Source organism: Trachinotus anak, unplaced genomic scaffold (genome assembly GCF_046630095.1).
Source record: "Trachinotus anak isolate AG129_WGS33_773 ecotype Australia unplaced genomic scaffold, CSIRO_AGI_Tana_v1 ptg000003l, whole genome shotgun sequence".
Lineage (NCBI taxonomy): Eukaryota > Metazoa > Chordata > Actinopteri > Carangiformes > Carangidae > Trachinotus > Trachinotus anak.
This window is the reverse complement of record NW_027273854.1, coordinates 5,273,241-5,290,221: the sequence shown is the minus strand read 5'-3', so window position 1 is coordinate 5,290,221 and position 16,981 is coordinate 5,273,241. Positions and strand designations below refer to the sequence as shown.

Sequence of the window (16,981 nt, the reverse complement as noted above, 5' to 3'; positions counted from 1 at the left end):
ACAGTGAAACTAGTTACAGAAGCTGGAGTTCCCTCTTGAAAACACTGGAGTAGAAGTGTTAAGTAACATGAAAATAAAATAGAAATAGAAAAGTGAAGTTTCCCAAAATTGTACTTATGTACAGCTCTTGAATGTGCTCTACTTTCTTCTACAGCTGAAATGATTAGTCAATTAATTGATTCACTGATCCACAGAAAATTAAAATATTTAATGCCAACTATTCTGCAAATGGAATAATCATTTTAGTCATGTTTAAGTGAAAATGCAGACATTTGTTAGTTCCAGTTTCACAAGGAGGATTTCTGTTCTTTTCTTTGACATACATGGCAGTAATCTTTGGGTCCTGCACAGTTTCTCTTTTTGTCATTTAATTGACAAACTGTGAAAAGAAAAATCAAGAAAATAATCAGCACATTAATCAGCACATTAATCAACAGCATATTAACTTTGCAACACTGAAAATACCTGAACTGTTTACAAATAAATAATTGAAGATTGTTGTTTGGTACTTTGCGAAGGTGGGTTGTTTAAGAGATATATGAAATATACAGTTTTCAAGGGCATAAATTTGACTCATTTGAAGATATAAGTGTGAAGCAGCTCATAAAATAAATAAATAGTAAGTAAGTAAAAGTAAGTAGTAAGTAAATCTCCATGACCTAATTAACAACACAGAGAGAAAAGTAAGTAAACTTAATGGACACACAACTTGTGTGTGAACACTACAGTATCACAGCACAGCGTGATACTGAGCTGGCTCAGACTCTTGGAGGGAAATCAGATAATTGCTGTGAAAACTGAAACAGCAAGCTGAGGCTCGTTTGTGCTGCCAGCTCGGCCAGCGTCCTCTGATTGTGACGGGCATTTTCTATAAAGCATTTGTAAATCTCGGCTTGACTAACTACAGCAGCAGCGTCCCACAGACACTCATTTGCACCACAGTTGGACACGATGAATCTCTCGCCACTCCTGGCCTGAGGAATCATGACAGCAAACATCAGTACTAGCTGTTTGGAAGGATTGTAATATTTATAGTCCCCCTGTAAACAAAGCTGTCCACCATGTCCAAGTCCAGTTTGTGGTGCAGTGTGGTGAATTCCTCTCTTTCATAAACAGCATCCCAATTTAAATAGAGTGACAGACTTGGCAGAGCGAAGCAGTGTTTGTGCGGCGAACGCCCAAATGTGTGATCATCAAAGGATTTATAGGGAGCACAGATCTGAGCTGAGCTTTAAGCCACAATGATCAGACTATTTAGACTGCAGAGACAAGACTTAAGTGTCAGTATGTCAATTTAACTATGGGTCACAAAGTAAAGGTTGGGCCAACAATGTAATGACAATGTTTACTCACCCACACAGCCAGGGGGCGCACAAAAAAACAAGTACGTTTCAATTCAATTCATGTTTATTTGCGGCTGGACCAAATAAACATACATGCTGCACCAAGAAACTTCAATTAATCCCCACATGTCATCACTGTTTTCTACTTTTCCATGTTCTCACTTCTGTCTTTCTCTTTCATCTTTGGTAAAAAATCATTTAAAAAGGCCCAAGATACTGAGATATGTTTTTTTTCCATTAGCCCCTCACTAAACATTATTCTCAAAAAATGTTCTTACTCTAGCTCTGATGTTCAAAACACAATAATGTCTCACAAACATTCCTCTGCTGGACATGAGCGACCAAATGCCAAACTGAATGCCAAAGAAATCTGCTTTTATAAGAGCTGCTCTCATCAAAATAATTCATCTTTTCCTTCTGCTTTAAACAGATGAATGTTGATTATACATTTTGCTCCTGAGATGTGAGATGATTAAATTAATTTGATCGTCTTTTGATTTCGTACAAGCAAACAAATCATTCCTGTTTGAGGCTTTTGATTTCATATATGTGCCCCTGAGGTTTTTGTTGCCACCAAAAAATTGGTGAATTAAAAAAAAAAGGTGAATGTAAAACAACAAGTAAATGTAATGTAATCTTTTGTAGTGTTCACAGTATTAAAAATTCAGCAGCAAGGTGTTATGGTCACATCTTTGCAAGTAACAAAATGCTAAAATATCTTTGTTGTAGCGTGTTTTACTGAAGGTCCTGATTCAAAAATATCTAACCAGTCAGATTAAAATATTGATGTTTGAGTCAATGTTTAACTGGGAGGTGATCAGCTGATCATTTCTCTAGAGAAAAGTCACCTGATGAGCTACAGTCCACTCACAGTGGTTTTACAGAATGAGGTTTCTTTTTTTAATAAAACCAGAGAAGAGCCAAACTTTTCACTTTAGCCGTGATGTTAATCAGCTCCAGCAGATCTAATCAGTGGTGCTGGTTAAGATAACTACTTCCTCTATGTTCTTTTCTTGATCAATCAATTCTACCTTTTGCTGATATACTGGGAACCCTCCTTGTTGATTCCTCCATGACCCCTTCCTTCAGGATCTGTCCTCATCACTACCTCATGTGATGGACCCTTGGGGGACTTCAAAACACAGTATCCCATGAGTCTCTGGGCTCAGCTTGAAAAAGCAACCCACTGACAGAGTGGGACTCCCCGGGGAAACATCCTCCACACTGGGATAGTTCACTCACAGGTGAAATATGCGGAGCCAAAGTGAATGTGTATGAGCTTTTATACAGCACGACAATCAAAACACACTTCTGACTGACGGTAAATGGTGCAGGTGCTGTTGTTTACAGCCTTCAAAGCAGCACAGCTCTGCAGCAAATAATACAGCTTTGGAAATAAAGCTCAAAGACACACATCCACTGAAAACACACAGTCAGAAGCAGTGAATTCCTGTCAAAGTGACACACAGGGAGAGCTCCTCTCTGCTTCACTGGACACGCTGCACCTGAGTCTTTGGCCTCTCGCCTGGATGCTCCGGTGGAGAGATGGATCTTCCAGGAAAAAGCTGCAGCAAAATCAGATCGCTCATCCCTCCAAGGGGGAAGCAGGTCTGATCTACCTTTTATTACCTCTCTAACACTGCCCAGCTATGGACGTAAGAGGCAGTGGCCCTGTCAGGAAGGCTCTCATCCGAAACTCAAACAGTGAGACCCACTGCTTTCCCGCAGGCCTCCTCTCAACCGTGCATACAGTCAGACCAAGCTGCAAGCTGTTGTTGTTGCAGACTCTAACTGAGAGATATCACTGATGATCCGAGGAGATTAAAAGAATGGGAGAGCGGAAGAGATGATTCAGATTAAACAAACAGCAATGCAGTATGTGCTTAAACCATTTCCCCAGTCCTGACATCTAATATGACTGTTAGTCTGTATCTTCAGGTATGTGTCACAACCATTTAATTCCCAACAACAAAAGCGTTAAGTCAGAGGGCTGAAATATCCACACAGCAGAGGATGTGAGAATGAGGGGCCTGCACACTCCTCTCTTCCTGTTTATGTGGCGTCTCTCTCATTACTGTGGCAAGCATGAGTCATCACGAACAGCTTGAATCACTGTGGGAATAAGTGCTACATTATGTATGTGTCTATTATGTCGACGTATTTTGTGAAGATAAATTGCAATAATATGAAACAAGGGAGGCTGCTGGTGTATATTGATTATTTTGGAGCTGAATCATAGCGGAAGAATAAACTAGAAAAGCCATTATGATTAAAAAAAATCTTTTTGTAGCTTTGCATCAATATGTTTATTTGCTTCTCTGACACCTGGAGAGAATACATAATACACAGAAACTGTGTAATGAGTGAACTGGTTTCATTAAACTGCAGTTAACCCTCTCAGTCAGCAGAGTGCTGGCGTTCCTCCCATGGATTAAATGAGGCCGACATGTGAAGCAATTCTCATCAACAGTCCTGCTCCTTATGGGAAAGATTAGGCATCTTGATTGGTTGTGTCTCCTCCTTGGATGTTTATCATAGCAAACCAAGTAATGTGTGCGCATCAACTTTTAATGTGTGAACTCTCGTGAGATCAGTGAGGAGTTTGTAAAGAATTCACTGTCACTATTATAAATTCTGCAGTTGCCAGTGATATTTAATATTTATGATGTTTGTGTGAATTGACCCTTGACCTGAGAGGTCATAAAGGTTAGTGATGTGGTTTTATTGGAGTAGAAGTTAAGTAAAAGTGACTTTTAATAAGTTTACATTTACCTTGTGGAGATTTTGACAACTCATAGTGCTTTATAGAAATGGCTTTAAGAAACTAATTGTTTATGAGCATGAGAACACCAATACAAGCAGGTATCATAACACTGTTGTCCTGTCATTGATTTTGCTAATTTAGTGACTGACAGTCAGGTGGAGGTTAAGCACAAAGAAATATAGCGATGAAGCAAAAAAAAGCAAGCAAAAAAAAGCAAGGAAGAAGAAGGCTGCTGGCAAGCAAACATGGATTTTAGCAATGTAGGTTTCAAAAATCTATTGCATTAAATCAATTCATTTAACATTTGTATGGGCTCAGGGACACACACAATGCATTCTGGTGAGAAACAGCAAACATGACTTGGCCTTCATGTATATTATGTGAAAATGAAAATACAATACAGCTCTTATTTGAAGCTGATGGGAGGACAATAAATGGACGTGGATAAATATCATGACAAGGTGTGTGTTTGTACATACAGTTTACATGTGTCTGTGTGTGTGTATGTGTCTGCATGTGTATAAACCTCTTGCTCTTCTGTCTCTCCCCTCACAGAGCAGTAAACAACAGTCGACATGTGCACAGCATTGTCAGAGGTCTGATAATTGACATGAGAAAGTGTGTACACACAAATGATATCAGATGGGTTTAAGCTGCATGGAGGTAAATGTCCTCCCTCAGAGGAAATGTTGCAGCCTGGTTTTTCCTCGCCTGCCTCTCTGTCACTAAAAGTTACCTTCACTGTCTGTCTTATATGCACCCAGACACATCCTCATACTCGTGTGTTAATCTCTGCAGAGATTAGTATGAATTCTATTAGGTTTCATTTCCCCAAAGACACCATCTATGCACACTTAGACCAGCAACAAGCATATTTCCATACCAGCACATAGATTTAACCAGTGCATGCCAAAAGGCGAGTTAACTAATTCAGTGCATTGGAATAGGGAACTTGCAGTAATAAGCATGATACCTATACAGTAAATAATATTCGGCTTCCAGTCTGTTCCAACCTACAAGGTCAGAGTGGGCCTAATATCATCTGTTTCTCCAGGAAGGATGAATAAATGAATTCTTATTTGGAAACAGCCCCAGCCGAGGCCCCAGATGTGGAAAACAGACAAGGACATCAGTTAGAGTCGAGCTGAATACAGGAGGCAAACAACATCCCCGATCACATCATGTAACCCTGCGTTCTTTTTCAGAATTGTAGGACATACTGTGCGCCTGTTCTAAATAAACCGTACTCAAAACATAATAATAAATTGTCATTTTAGGCATCTTTTCTTCAATGCAGAGAGGTCTAATGATCTATTCCTGATAAAAAGTTAAACTGACTGAGTGTTATGCTAATTTTAGAGGATTCAGTCTTACACTCCTCTGGGTCCAAGAAACTTTACAACCAAACAGCAAAAATATGCAGCTTGAGTCTCTATTTATGCAAATGCAAGAAATTGATAATATTCACTGCATCTGAGTGGAAACAACCATTCAAACCTTGATTTTTTTTTCCAGTCAGCTGTGGAGAACTCCACCATTCATTGATTACAACTATTGTAACTTCATCCAAACTAGAGGGAGGGTGACTTTCCTCAATTTTCAAATCCTGCAGGGAAGTATGACAGCAAGCTAGAAATAATGTATAATGTATAATAAATAACAAATTTTGACATGAACAGTTTCATAAAAGCTTGGTGAGCTGGTCCTTGAGGTCATACTTTTCAGTAACGAGTCTCCAATTCATGATTAGAAATTCTAAAGATAATAACTCGCAATTGTGGGGTGAATTTATCAAACACCCAGTGACCAGGGGAGCACCCCTGCAGCAGTTGTGGGTGTATTATAATAATAATAATAATAATAACATTTTTTAATTAAAGTGGATTTTACTGATTTGCAGCAGGATTTTCCAATGTTCAACTCCTCCATGCCTGACTCTGGATGTGAGGTAAGGCAGAGAAGTTGATCTCTCAGTTGTGCAGGAAACAGTGAGCACTCTGGGGGGATGAGGGGAGGGAGTCTTTTAATTATCACGGCTGAGCGCGCAGCACAAACAACAGCACTACACAGTCACCATGAAGGATGCACACTCCATCTTACACTGAACATCTCTGCTGCCTCTATGAATATACATCCTGCTTTCTGGCCAAACAGGGTTTACAGACAGAGCTTCAGAGACATGGAACAAACAAATTGTGTTTGTACGATCTCAAAAAAAAAAAAAAAAAAAAAAAAAAAAAACACCAGACTTTTCACACACGCTTGCTTTTTCGGTTCCCATTTGCCAAGCTTTGTTTGTGTTTGTTGGATAGTATCTCTTGTCTGTCTCACACTTGTGCACAGCACATAATCTATTATTCATAATGTTCTGAAACAATTAGTTGATTAATCAAGTAGCTGATTAACAGAAAATTAATCTGCAACCATCTTGATAACTGAGGGCTAGCTCAGACTAGAGGGGCTTTAAAGTGATTTGGAAATCGGGTTGTATCACACACAGGGGGAGAAACTTAACATATCATCTTCTCTCTAAACTCAAACATGCTCACACTACAAGATTTGAAGTTAATGGCGCATCACACACGACAGGATATTATTAAGATTAATGTGCCAGAGGGACGTATGGTGCAGCAGCTTGTTGTAATGTTAGTAAAACTTTGCAGTGAGGAAAAAACAAAAGCAGAAGTGAAAATGAGTCTGAATGAGAACATGTTTGAGGAGATACAGTCAACAAGTGTTGTGTATTCTTCAAGAGAAGTAGAGGTGAGATTTTAACTTTCTATTTTTAATATCTGTCAACAGTAGTATGCTAGCTAACATTAGCCTCAAGCTCTAGACTGTTTACCGTTGCTTGGCAACACCATCAGCCTCTTCCGGGACTGACATAAACACAGTCGTAATCATCCCAATTTCAAATCCTATATATCAAACATGTTGATATTTACGGGGGCGCCTACCAGCAGCTCAGGAGGTTTAAGACTGGATTTGTAAAGAGATCACATCAGCAGATAACCAATCAGATCGGGCCAAAACTCCTGTAGCCAACCAGTCTCTTGTTTCTGCTCCTCTGATCTGAGGATGTGCTGCTTCCCTTTGCTTCATATCATTATAATCTGAATGTATTTGGATTTGGACAAAATCAAACATTTGTAGGCATCACACTGGGATTTTCAAAACTGCAAAGGGACATTCAATAAACTAATCGATTATTTGAAAAAATAATTAATCAACAATGAAAATAATTGTTAATTGCAGCCTTAATTGCTTGTCTTTCTCTTTTAAGGTTTTCATCCACTGTTTAGCTGCCTAATGTTTCACCTGCACTGATTTTATACCTCATTGTTATTTTAATAGGTAGTTTAGCATCACATGGACAACACTGACACATTTACAGTGATGTTGATCAACGTGCTTTGTCCCTGTAGAAAATTTACAAATGAAATAAGATAAAGCGGGAAGCACACAGGCTCACCTGTTAGCACAAACAGTCCAGGCTCTTTGTCGGCAGCCTGATTAGAAATTCGATGCACGGCGGCACCATTAGAGAGTTCAGGCACATTTAACTCTCATGGGTCTGCAAAAGCCTTGGGCACAGTGCCCCCTCTTGCATCCATACTCACTCTCCTGCTCTCTTTATCTTTCAAACAGATTATTATTTTTTTAATTATCTTTTATAGTGACAAGTGTTTGCTTCACAATTAATGTGACACCACAGGCGGGTAATTCTGGTAATTTAGGCGTTCCGGCCCAGGAAGCCCTGCAGTATGGTGATTAAGCTGTGGCTTTAACACCAGCTGCTGCCACATCCAGAGCGACGACAAAGGGAACGGAGCGACACGACATCCAAAGAAACTTTACCTGAACCTCTGATGGCGTCTTCACACATGATATGAAATGGTTCCCCTGTGGAGCCATGAGCCAGCGTCATTAAGCAGGCGTTAGATTGAACCGGGAAGTGTCATGTTGTTCTGCAAAAGTCTTGGTGAGGTGTATAAAGCACATATTTTGAGTTATGTAAAGTTCACCCCATGTCTATATTTGAGTGGCTGGCTTTATGTTTAAAAAAGGGGCGAACAAAGCCTGACTCCATATTGAAATACACAGTCCCAGCAGAAAGCAGTAACTTTCATGTTTCGCTTTTCTTCACTCATAACACTTGAGATGATGGTCAATATTAGAACAGTAGTTATATAACGCTCTCTGATGCTCCTCTTCGCCTCAGATGCTATTGCGTATGAAGGGATGACTTTACTCATGCATACACCTTAAGAGCAGCTACAGTCACTTCCTGTCTGTAAAGAGACAAAAGAAAACAAAGAGACTGAGAGTGCGGAAGAGAGGATAAGGAGGAGGAGGAGCCAGAGGTCTAAGTTTCAATTTTCCGCCTCTCTTCTCTCCTCTTTTGATCAGCTCTTCTTCCCTCACCACTTGGTCACGCTTCAGTTCAGGCATCGGGCTCACGTCTCCAGAACAGATGTGATTTATCAGGGCACTTCTCTCCAGCAGCCCACCCACCTCTGTCCTCTCTCAGCAACACCTCTTGTCTGAAGCGCACTCTGGGGTTTGATGTTCACAACCTCCTAAATGAATATCAGACCACAGCCACACGAGAACAAAAGAATCTGCACCGTGTTGACAATCACACGCACAGGAACATACATGCAAAATTCAGTAATGCGTTAAACCAAAAACGTTGATTTAAAGCATTTATAATCAATATTATTATTATTATTATTATGATTATTATTATTATTATTATTACTATTATCTGAATCTGCAGCTTCCCTCAACCTTATAGGTGACTATTACAGTGACTTTTAGCTTATTGTCTTCCTATTCTAGTTCACCGCTCTCATAGCACCGTGTTTAGCAGAAAAGCTCTAAAAACCCACTGTACTCCAACTGCTCAGCATCAAACCACTGACAGACACTGTTAGCTGGTGAACATATTGCATATTAAGAGGCAGATATTTCCCTCAGGAGTTGGTAGAGACCACAAACAGATGTTAAAAGAGAGTAAATATTGGACATTCATCACGTGGACACAAACTACAATGATGATAATGTTGTTCTGTAAATGCTGCATGTGTAAATAAGCATCAGGTAAACAGGTTCACCATTATCAACTTAAAAGCTGATATGTGAATATGGTGTTTACAACTTGTTTCTGCTCTTCCCATGTGGCCATAACAAATGAGGAAATTGTGAGATCAAACAAGTTGAAACAAGCATATAAAAGCTTCATTACAGAGTAGCAACGCTTGTCTAGAAAAATGATCTATTCTCCCTTCACATCAATTTAAGAACATCCCAGTTAAACTTTGATTCATACTAAATCAACATTTTATCTTTTATCAACTTAACAGTTCTAAATCATGACCTTTAGTCATTTTAAGTCATTTTTCTGCCTTCTCAACCAAAGACATCTTTGAGTTGTAGTTATTTTAGCCCTCAATTACTGGAAAGGTTCAATAGGTTTAATAAGGTGAAATATGGAATTTATATTTAATTAGTTGACTAAACATTGGATTTAAACTCTTCTGAACTGCTGTCTTGGTCAAAGTTTAAAATAGAGACTTGTCAAAAGTTGATAGCCTTGTCCTCTTCTTCACATGTATCTGTTCCAAAAAACACACCTGTCCAAATCAGCTGTATAACAGTTAAGATAGAAAGAAATAAACAACAAATAACAAAAACACTGTTTATTTTCTTTGGATATTGCTGAACGCTTACGACAGTTCAATATAATGAATGCTGAAGAGCTAACACGGATCTACTGAAGATCTAATGGGAAAATATAATTGATTTTGGCTTGTGGGTTTTCATCCCATCAGCTCACCAATGGTCCTGTCTCTCCAAAATGAAGTGCATGTGTTTATTTTGCAAAGAAAAAGTGAAAGAAAATGAGGAACGCTGAGACAAAGAGAGACAGAAAGATTTCATACTGTCAAAAGGTCTATCATCTCGACCAAATAAACACAGAACAAGTCAGTGAAAAAACATTGAATACAAAAGCTGGATGAGGCTACAGAGAGCGATGCAAGTCATTTGATTCTGCTTTGGAACAAAGAACTGAGGGCCCTCTGATGCTGTGAGCTAATCACCGTTGTGCCACAGCCTTCATTAGTTTCTCTAGGAATCAATGAGCAAAAGCTCCAACAAAATGAAACCTCTATCCTCGTTGACTGCAGAAAATGCATCTCTAGTGAGTGTGACAAAGCCACAAGGTGAAAGGAGAGAGATCAAAGACAGTAATGCTTTTGTCACTGGTTACATACAACTAGAGGAAGAATGTATATGAATATATAAAGATAAAAAGAAAAGTGCAGTGCAGAGATATTCTCCTCGAAATTTCTGAGCAAGTCCTTCTATCCAATCAGAGAAGGCAAAAGTCAGGTGGGAGCTCACGACTGTCAATCAATATGTGAACGTGCTTCTGTTCCACTGCTCCTCTCAAACCAAGATGAATGGTTAATATTTAAACTGAAGGACTGAAGGACATGCATGCAGGCGCATCTTGTGAGAGACAAACGTAACAGGGACCAACTCATGAATCATTGCTCCATTGTGATTCTGTTGGTTAAAAACACCACAGGGTACTTTTACAGTTGAGTTGAAGTTTGAATTTTACTCACTTTTTATGTAAGAAAGTAAAAACCAAAATGATACTGCAGCTATAAATTAATAAAAATATTTTTCCAAAGACAGAACCAGCGTCTAATCATTGAACCTCTGTATATCAGAGTCTACAGACATCTGACTGTAGTTTGACTCTCTAGCAGGGTGTTTCCCTTGGCAGCAGTTCACTGACATTTGATTGTCAGCACTGCTCAGGGACACACTGTCGACTTACAGTGGTGCTCTGCTTTGTAATAGCTCTGTTTCCTCTTCTTCGACAATCCCCGAGACTGATTTAAGATGTCTACTGAATTATTGTGCCAACATTGCAACCCTGACGCCTAGAAATTATGTTTCTATACAACTAAACTGCAACAGCAAACACATTTTGTAGGAAACATAATCACTGGCTGGATTATGTTCAGAAGCAACGTATTTTTTGAATGAATGAGGCATTAAATTTTAAAATGGTGAGAGAGAACCGTGGGTGGTTCAGATGGATGGGCATACATGACAAACAATTGCCAAACCAGAGACCAGGCTTCACATCCACACTGCTGTTAGTGCTTTATTCAACAAAAGCACTTTGGTTAAGGTTAGGCAAAGACTGTGGTTTTGGTTAAATGTGAACCAACACATTTTTTCTGAAGTGACTGTGAAGTTTTTTTCTGTATTAAACCAGACCACGATCTTTCCCTGTCCTTAACCAAAGTGCAGTGAGAGTGTAAACATAATAACCAGAAAATTTAATGCTGCTGAACTCACTTGTTGTACTGCAAGATCAGATATTTTGGTGGAAAACAAATGTCTGTTGTCTGTGAACATTTTACTGATATATTCAGTATCAACACATTTGCTGTTGGCCCAGTACGTAAATAAAGAACATATCCTTATTATGCTGATGGAAAACGTGATCCAATTTTGACCTTAAGACAAACAAACACCAAGGACACACTGTATACTAATTTCCCATTCAGTCCTTTCAGTTTTACATCAAACATGCCCTCGAGTTTAAGTTTAAATTCATTGCTACTCACCAAAACACGTGAGCCCTTGAGATCTAACAAACATGCTGAATGCATTTCCTTCCTCATAAAACATTTGCAAAGAAAGTATTTTAAGTCCAGCATCTAGCGTTTACATCCATGACCACAGTTTTCTTTCTTCACGAATACATATCTTGGCATGTTACCACCACCTGTAGACAAGTGCAATAGTGTAAAACAATTGGCAGCACTGTGTGTCACGTCACCCGTGTACATGCATTAGTAGTGGTAAACAACTCCACAGGGAACCTTTAAGTAAAGAATCTCAGTAGTTTCATCTGAAAATGTGAGTTAGATGGTTTTTAATATCAGTATTCAAAACGGTGCCAAAGCGCTTGAAGGTGTGAATTCATTCTTTATGTTTTGGCTTGTCTTGTAACCTGTCAGATGTAGATCAGCTCAGATATAACAGAAGACAGCTACGACGGAAAAAAAGGTCTCAAGCAAATGCCTGGTGGTATATCAAATTACTGCGTCAGGAAAATGAATTGATGCTCACAGCAACATAAAGTTAGATTATAGTCAAGACTGGAGTCGTTCTCAGATCTCATTATTCCAACCTAGACCTGTGTGAGACGACATTGCCACAGATCCTGTCCCCTCTGCAAACAACTAATCAGCATCTATACATGAAAACCATGCAGACGTTTTCTCCCCGAGGAGGCCTGCGTTACCTTTGAAAGTATGATATGCATGTTCCTATTTGCAGAAGAGAGAAGTCATTACTGTCTTGTGTTCTCACACAAGCCTCCTGAGGAAGAAGTTGAACCCAGAGGTGCTATTTTATTCAACTGAGTTATGAGGAAGAAAACAGTATTGTGATGGTGTTAGCCCAGAGTGACCTCTCACACATAACATATGCACATGCAGACGTATTCATCACTTCAACAAGCACACATGCTTCAATACAGTGTGTCAGCTGAGCAACATTCAAATAAATAACTACCTACCCCCAGTGTTATAACTCTACATTAAAAATGACTATCACTTATACTTCCACACACAAATGGAGAACAAAGCGTGGGCTCTGGTCTGTGCTAACAAAGCCCGAGTGGAACGGTGCGTCTGAACTCTTCCCCACTCTAACGTGGGAGTGGGCGAGGAGCAGGGGTGATGCAAGCTCAGGCAAAGACAAAGTCTCATTTCCCTGCTTCAAAAAGCCGGCAGCTCTGCAGTGTTTTATGTCCTGGCAGTCAAGGCTTTCCCTCTGCTCTGCTGGTGAATACAACCTGACCCAGAATCCACTGCGGGGGAGCTGCGAGTGCAGACTGCGGGGATCACCTTCTGTTCAGTCTCTGCTTTCATGTAGAACTGAGAGTGTTGTGGGCATTTGTCTGTGGCGGTAGCTGAGTGGGTGTAGGGTTACAATGTGATACTCGCTACAAGTGTAATTACAGCAGCAAGATGATTAGGCTGACAAAAGTCGTTCCTTCCCATTTTACTTCTCTCTGCCTGTTTCAGTCCTTTCTATTCTTTGGCATTCGTTTCTTTCTTCCTCGCAGCTATCTGGGCTCTCGGTCATTCACCCTCCTCTCCTCACTTGTCATCAATACGAGAGCTATATCCTGCTGAACCACTGTTCACCAGTCAGCACTGACTGGACCTGCCACCAATCAGCACTAATTGAAGAACACAGCTATAATTAACAACGAGCCCTAATTGGCACATCTTAATAGCCCTGCTTATCATGTCGGGGTATTTTCACAGCATGTGATGTTCTTCAGGTGATTAATGCTTCACCTCGGTAGTCCCCCACCACCCACACACACACACACACATACACACACGTACGATTCATCGATTTGGGTAAATCCCCTGTAGTAGCTCTATAATTTATGGTCACAGTTATGAGCTGCACAGTCAGAAAGGACACAGGGTATCGATGTCCCACGCGCTCACAGTGATCACAACAGAGACATGAGGGACATAGAGGGTCAGTAATGAACAACTGTGCGGTATATCTGCAGGGAAATGCATAATATTGGCCTCTCTATAATGAGACAGATTTGACTTGTGTAGAGAGGAAAGCACCATAAAATCCCGAGAGTGTGCATGCATAAGAATATATAATGTACTAACTGTTACAAAAACGTATACATCTACCACTTTTATCTTTTATTCAAGAGTCAAAAGTTTAAATATAATGAAAAGTGAAAAGTTTAAATATAATCTCATAATTATGTTTCCAAAAATAAAGATTTTGACCCTAATATCTCATAATTATGATTTACTTACTGAATTTTGAAGTATCATTTCATTAATATTTTTATTTTACCAGCCATAACTTTTCATTTGCTTTTTGTTTTTTCTTTTCCTCTGGGTTTATACAGCTCAGAGATTGAAGTATGAAAATAGCTGTTTGGCAATTTCTACCCATACAGAACGCCTGATGGCTCCCTAAGCGCCTTGTTTTTTGCGCTGTTAAAAATGGTGTACAAAGCCCAAAAATTGTTGCAATGGGTCGTTTAATAAGCACCATACACCAGGTGGCGTTCTAAAAATCTGCTGCCACCAGGCGCATATGAAACACTATGGCAGAAAGGATTTTGGAAGACAGGTGTAAATAGCATCTGCCATACTAAAAGTAAACTGTATACTGTGTCAGTGTTTAATAAAGTAATAGAGAAACTGTGCCTCATTTAAAAACTATCAGAATAAAAATGTGTACATGCTTTAAATTTTATTTTGGCTGACTTTAGCTCTGTTCAGCCTTTTAGTGGGTTTTTAGTAGGTTTCAATTCATTTTGCCCTCAGGGTTATTATGTCTGATGTTTCCTGCAGCATACAGGGAATCACTCCATGTGGCCAATTTCCTATTCATACCTGTGTGCAGCCCGTTATAGAGAGGCTTGAAAATGGCAAATCAATCCTCGAATGAAGTTTGAAAAATGCATAATGGATTCATTTTATAATTACAAGATAAACCAACATATTAATCAATTCAAAATTGAATAATTAAAAAATAAAGAACTGAATTTATGAATCTGTTTACAGTTACAAAAGAGGAACAAACTGTTAAATTCATAAATGAATTCAAAAGTATTACACAAGCAATTAACTAGTTAATGAATTTTAAATTGGTAGATCTGCATGTATGCTAGACACAGGGCTTGCATGGCTGAAATGAAGTTGGAAAAAAACAGCTTGGCTAACTAATAAACCTTGACAGTTTAGCTTAACTAATCTATTATTGTGACCCTCTGGGCCCTAGTAATGGCCAAACATTGCTAATCAGCGCTGTGATGTTACAAGTAATCTCATAGATTGTAACCTGACATGACACGGCACCAGTGGGCCGTGCTTCTTAAGATCAAGCTGGACTTGATGTTTTTTTGTTGTTGGTGTAGGTGTGGTTATAAATTCAGTGTTTGTTCATTTGTGAAAATAGAGGCAGGAACATTATGCAGGGTAACAAGAGCAATAAGTGAGGAAAAAGCAAGGTATTAAAATGCTGTGGCAGCACACTTTTTCCAAATGTTGCTGCTTTGTGCCTCATAAACACGTTTGAAAAGATGCAGGCTGAAGAAAGGGCTTCTGCTCCGTAGATTGTGAAGAGTGTTTGTCACATCCCAGAGCTAATTAGGAAAGTTTTGCCAGAGCAAAGTTTGGATAAAAGATGAAGATAAAAGATAAAAAGTTGTCTTTCATGGTGCATGGTTGGCATCACTGATGATTTTCAACTTTTTAACCGCATCCTGGGATTATTTGAATGTATAAAAATTTCTAATATAAACAGTGACATTTGGGTCACAATACATTATTAATAGCATGCTATAAAATCCCCCTACAGCTGATTTATGACTCTGGACTCGGGGAGATAATAGAACAAGCACAGCCTCTAAATGAAGTGCATGTATTTTACATCTGTTAGGATGAAAGATTTGTGGTGCTGCTGCTGCTGCTGCTGCTGCAGATCAAGAGGTCTTGTTACAGCCTGCACAGAGGCAGCCAGCAGTAAGCACACAGGAAAGGATGAGGCACTTCACACCAAGCAATCGATAATAACCACAGACAGATAAATAGGTGCATACAAACATGCAAAATATTTGCCTCTTTTCTCACCTCGCGGGACAGTGTGTGCGTGTGTTTTTGTGTGTGTCTGGTGCAGAGTGACAGTGTGACTCATTGGGCCCTGGGTGGCCCTGTCAGGCCTCTTTTCTTGCTGCTGACTGAATGTTCCTGGTTCTGTAAACATAGACAAATGTGCCCTACAGGAGTGCCTGCCGCCCTGCAGCTCCCACATGCCTCAAACTAATGAATTTTTAAAGACAGCATCAATCAAACCGCAGGCCAGATCAATAGACCACAGAGTGGATTTCATCAGCGCTGCGGAGCAGGGTCTGGGTACACACATCGCTTCCACCCAAGCATCTTGTCAAGCAGCCTTTTCACTACAACCGAGCTCCATGGTCTGTTTCGGTTGAGACCAGGGCAGTGAACCAAGAGAGGGGCAATGTAATGAAGGTTGCTGTCCAGTAATAAAATCTGATGAAAAGAGATCAGGGAGTGTTTATGATGGCAGCATGTCCTCTACACAGGACTAACTCACCCTACATGGTTGATTAGGACGTCTGACAGGCTGTGAGTCAGGGCATCACTGCAGTAGTCAGGCACAATCATCGATTTGAAACATTTTACAAAACACTGAGGTCATCATGCACATGAATCCTCATCAGAAACACAGGAAATGTCCACCAGTGCCATTAAACAACAATTTAACCTTTCCCAAAAAAAAAAAAAGCCAAGCCATTGACAGAGAGGAGGAAGTTGCCATGTGACAAAGGCTCCAGGCCAGTTTGGGTACACGGTGCCAACAGAGCCACCAGGACACACACAGACACATTTTCTGCAGTTTCTTTTCTCACTTGACAGATGGCAGAGTGTAGTTTTAGCCACACAAACATTTACAGGGAGAGGGAGAGAAATTAGATTTGTTTTGAGGTAAATCTCAAGGGGCAGAGCCACAGAAACTATTTTCTTGGCGTATTTTGATATTCTATTCATTTATGACATATGACATCCTAAAATGTCAGCAGGCTCTCTAACTACCTTACCTGCATACATATTGAACATGGGGTAATATAATTAAGTTGAACATTAAATGTCATACAAGGATAACTTGTTAACTTTGGTATTTTGATAGTTGCTTTTGAATTTTAACTCTTCTCAGCCCTTGATGTTTCACAAATCTTAGGTCTAGGAAAATATTA

At 39.6% G+C, this 16,981-nt stretch overlaps 1 long non-coding RNA gene across 1 annotated transcript in view; it reads right to left on the bottom strand.

Annotated features, from left to right (window-relative positions):
• Positions 1–16,981, bottom strand: part of LOC139612828 (uncharacterized) — a 96,315-nt gene that overhangs the window by 72,941 nt on the left and 6,393 nt on the right. The window lies entirely within an intron of this gene.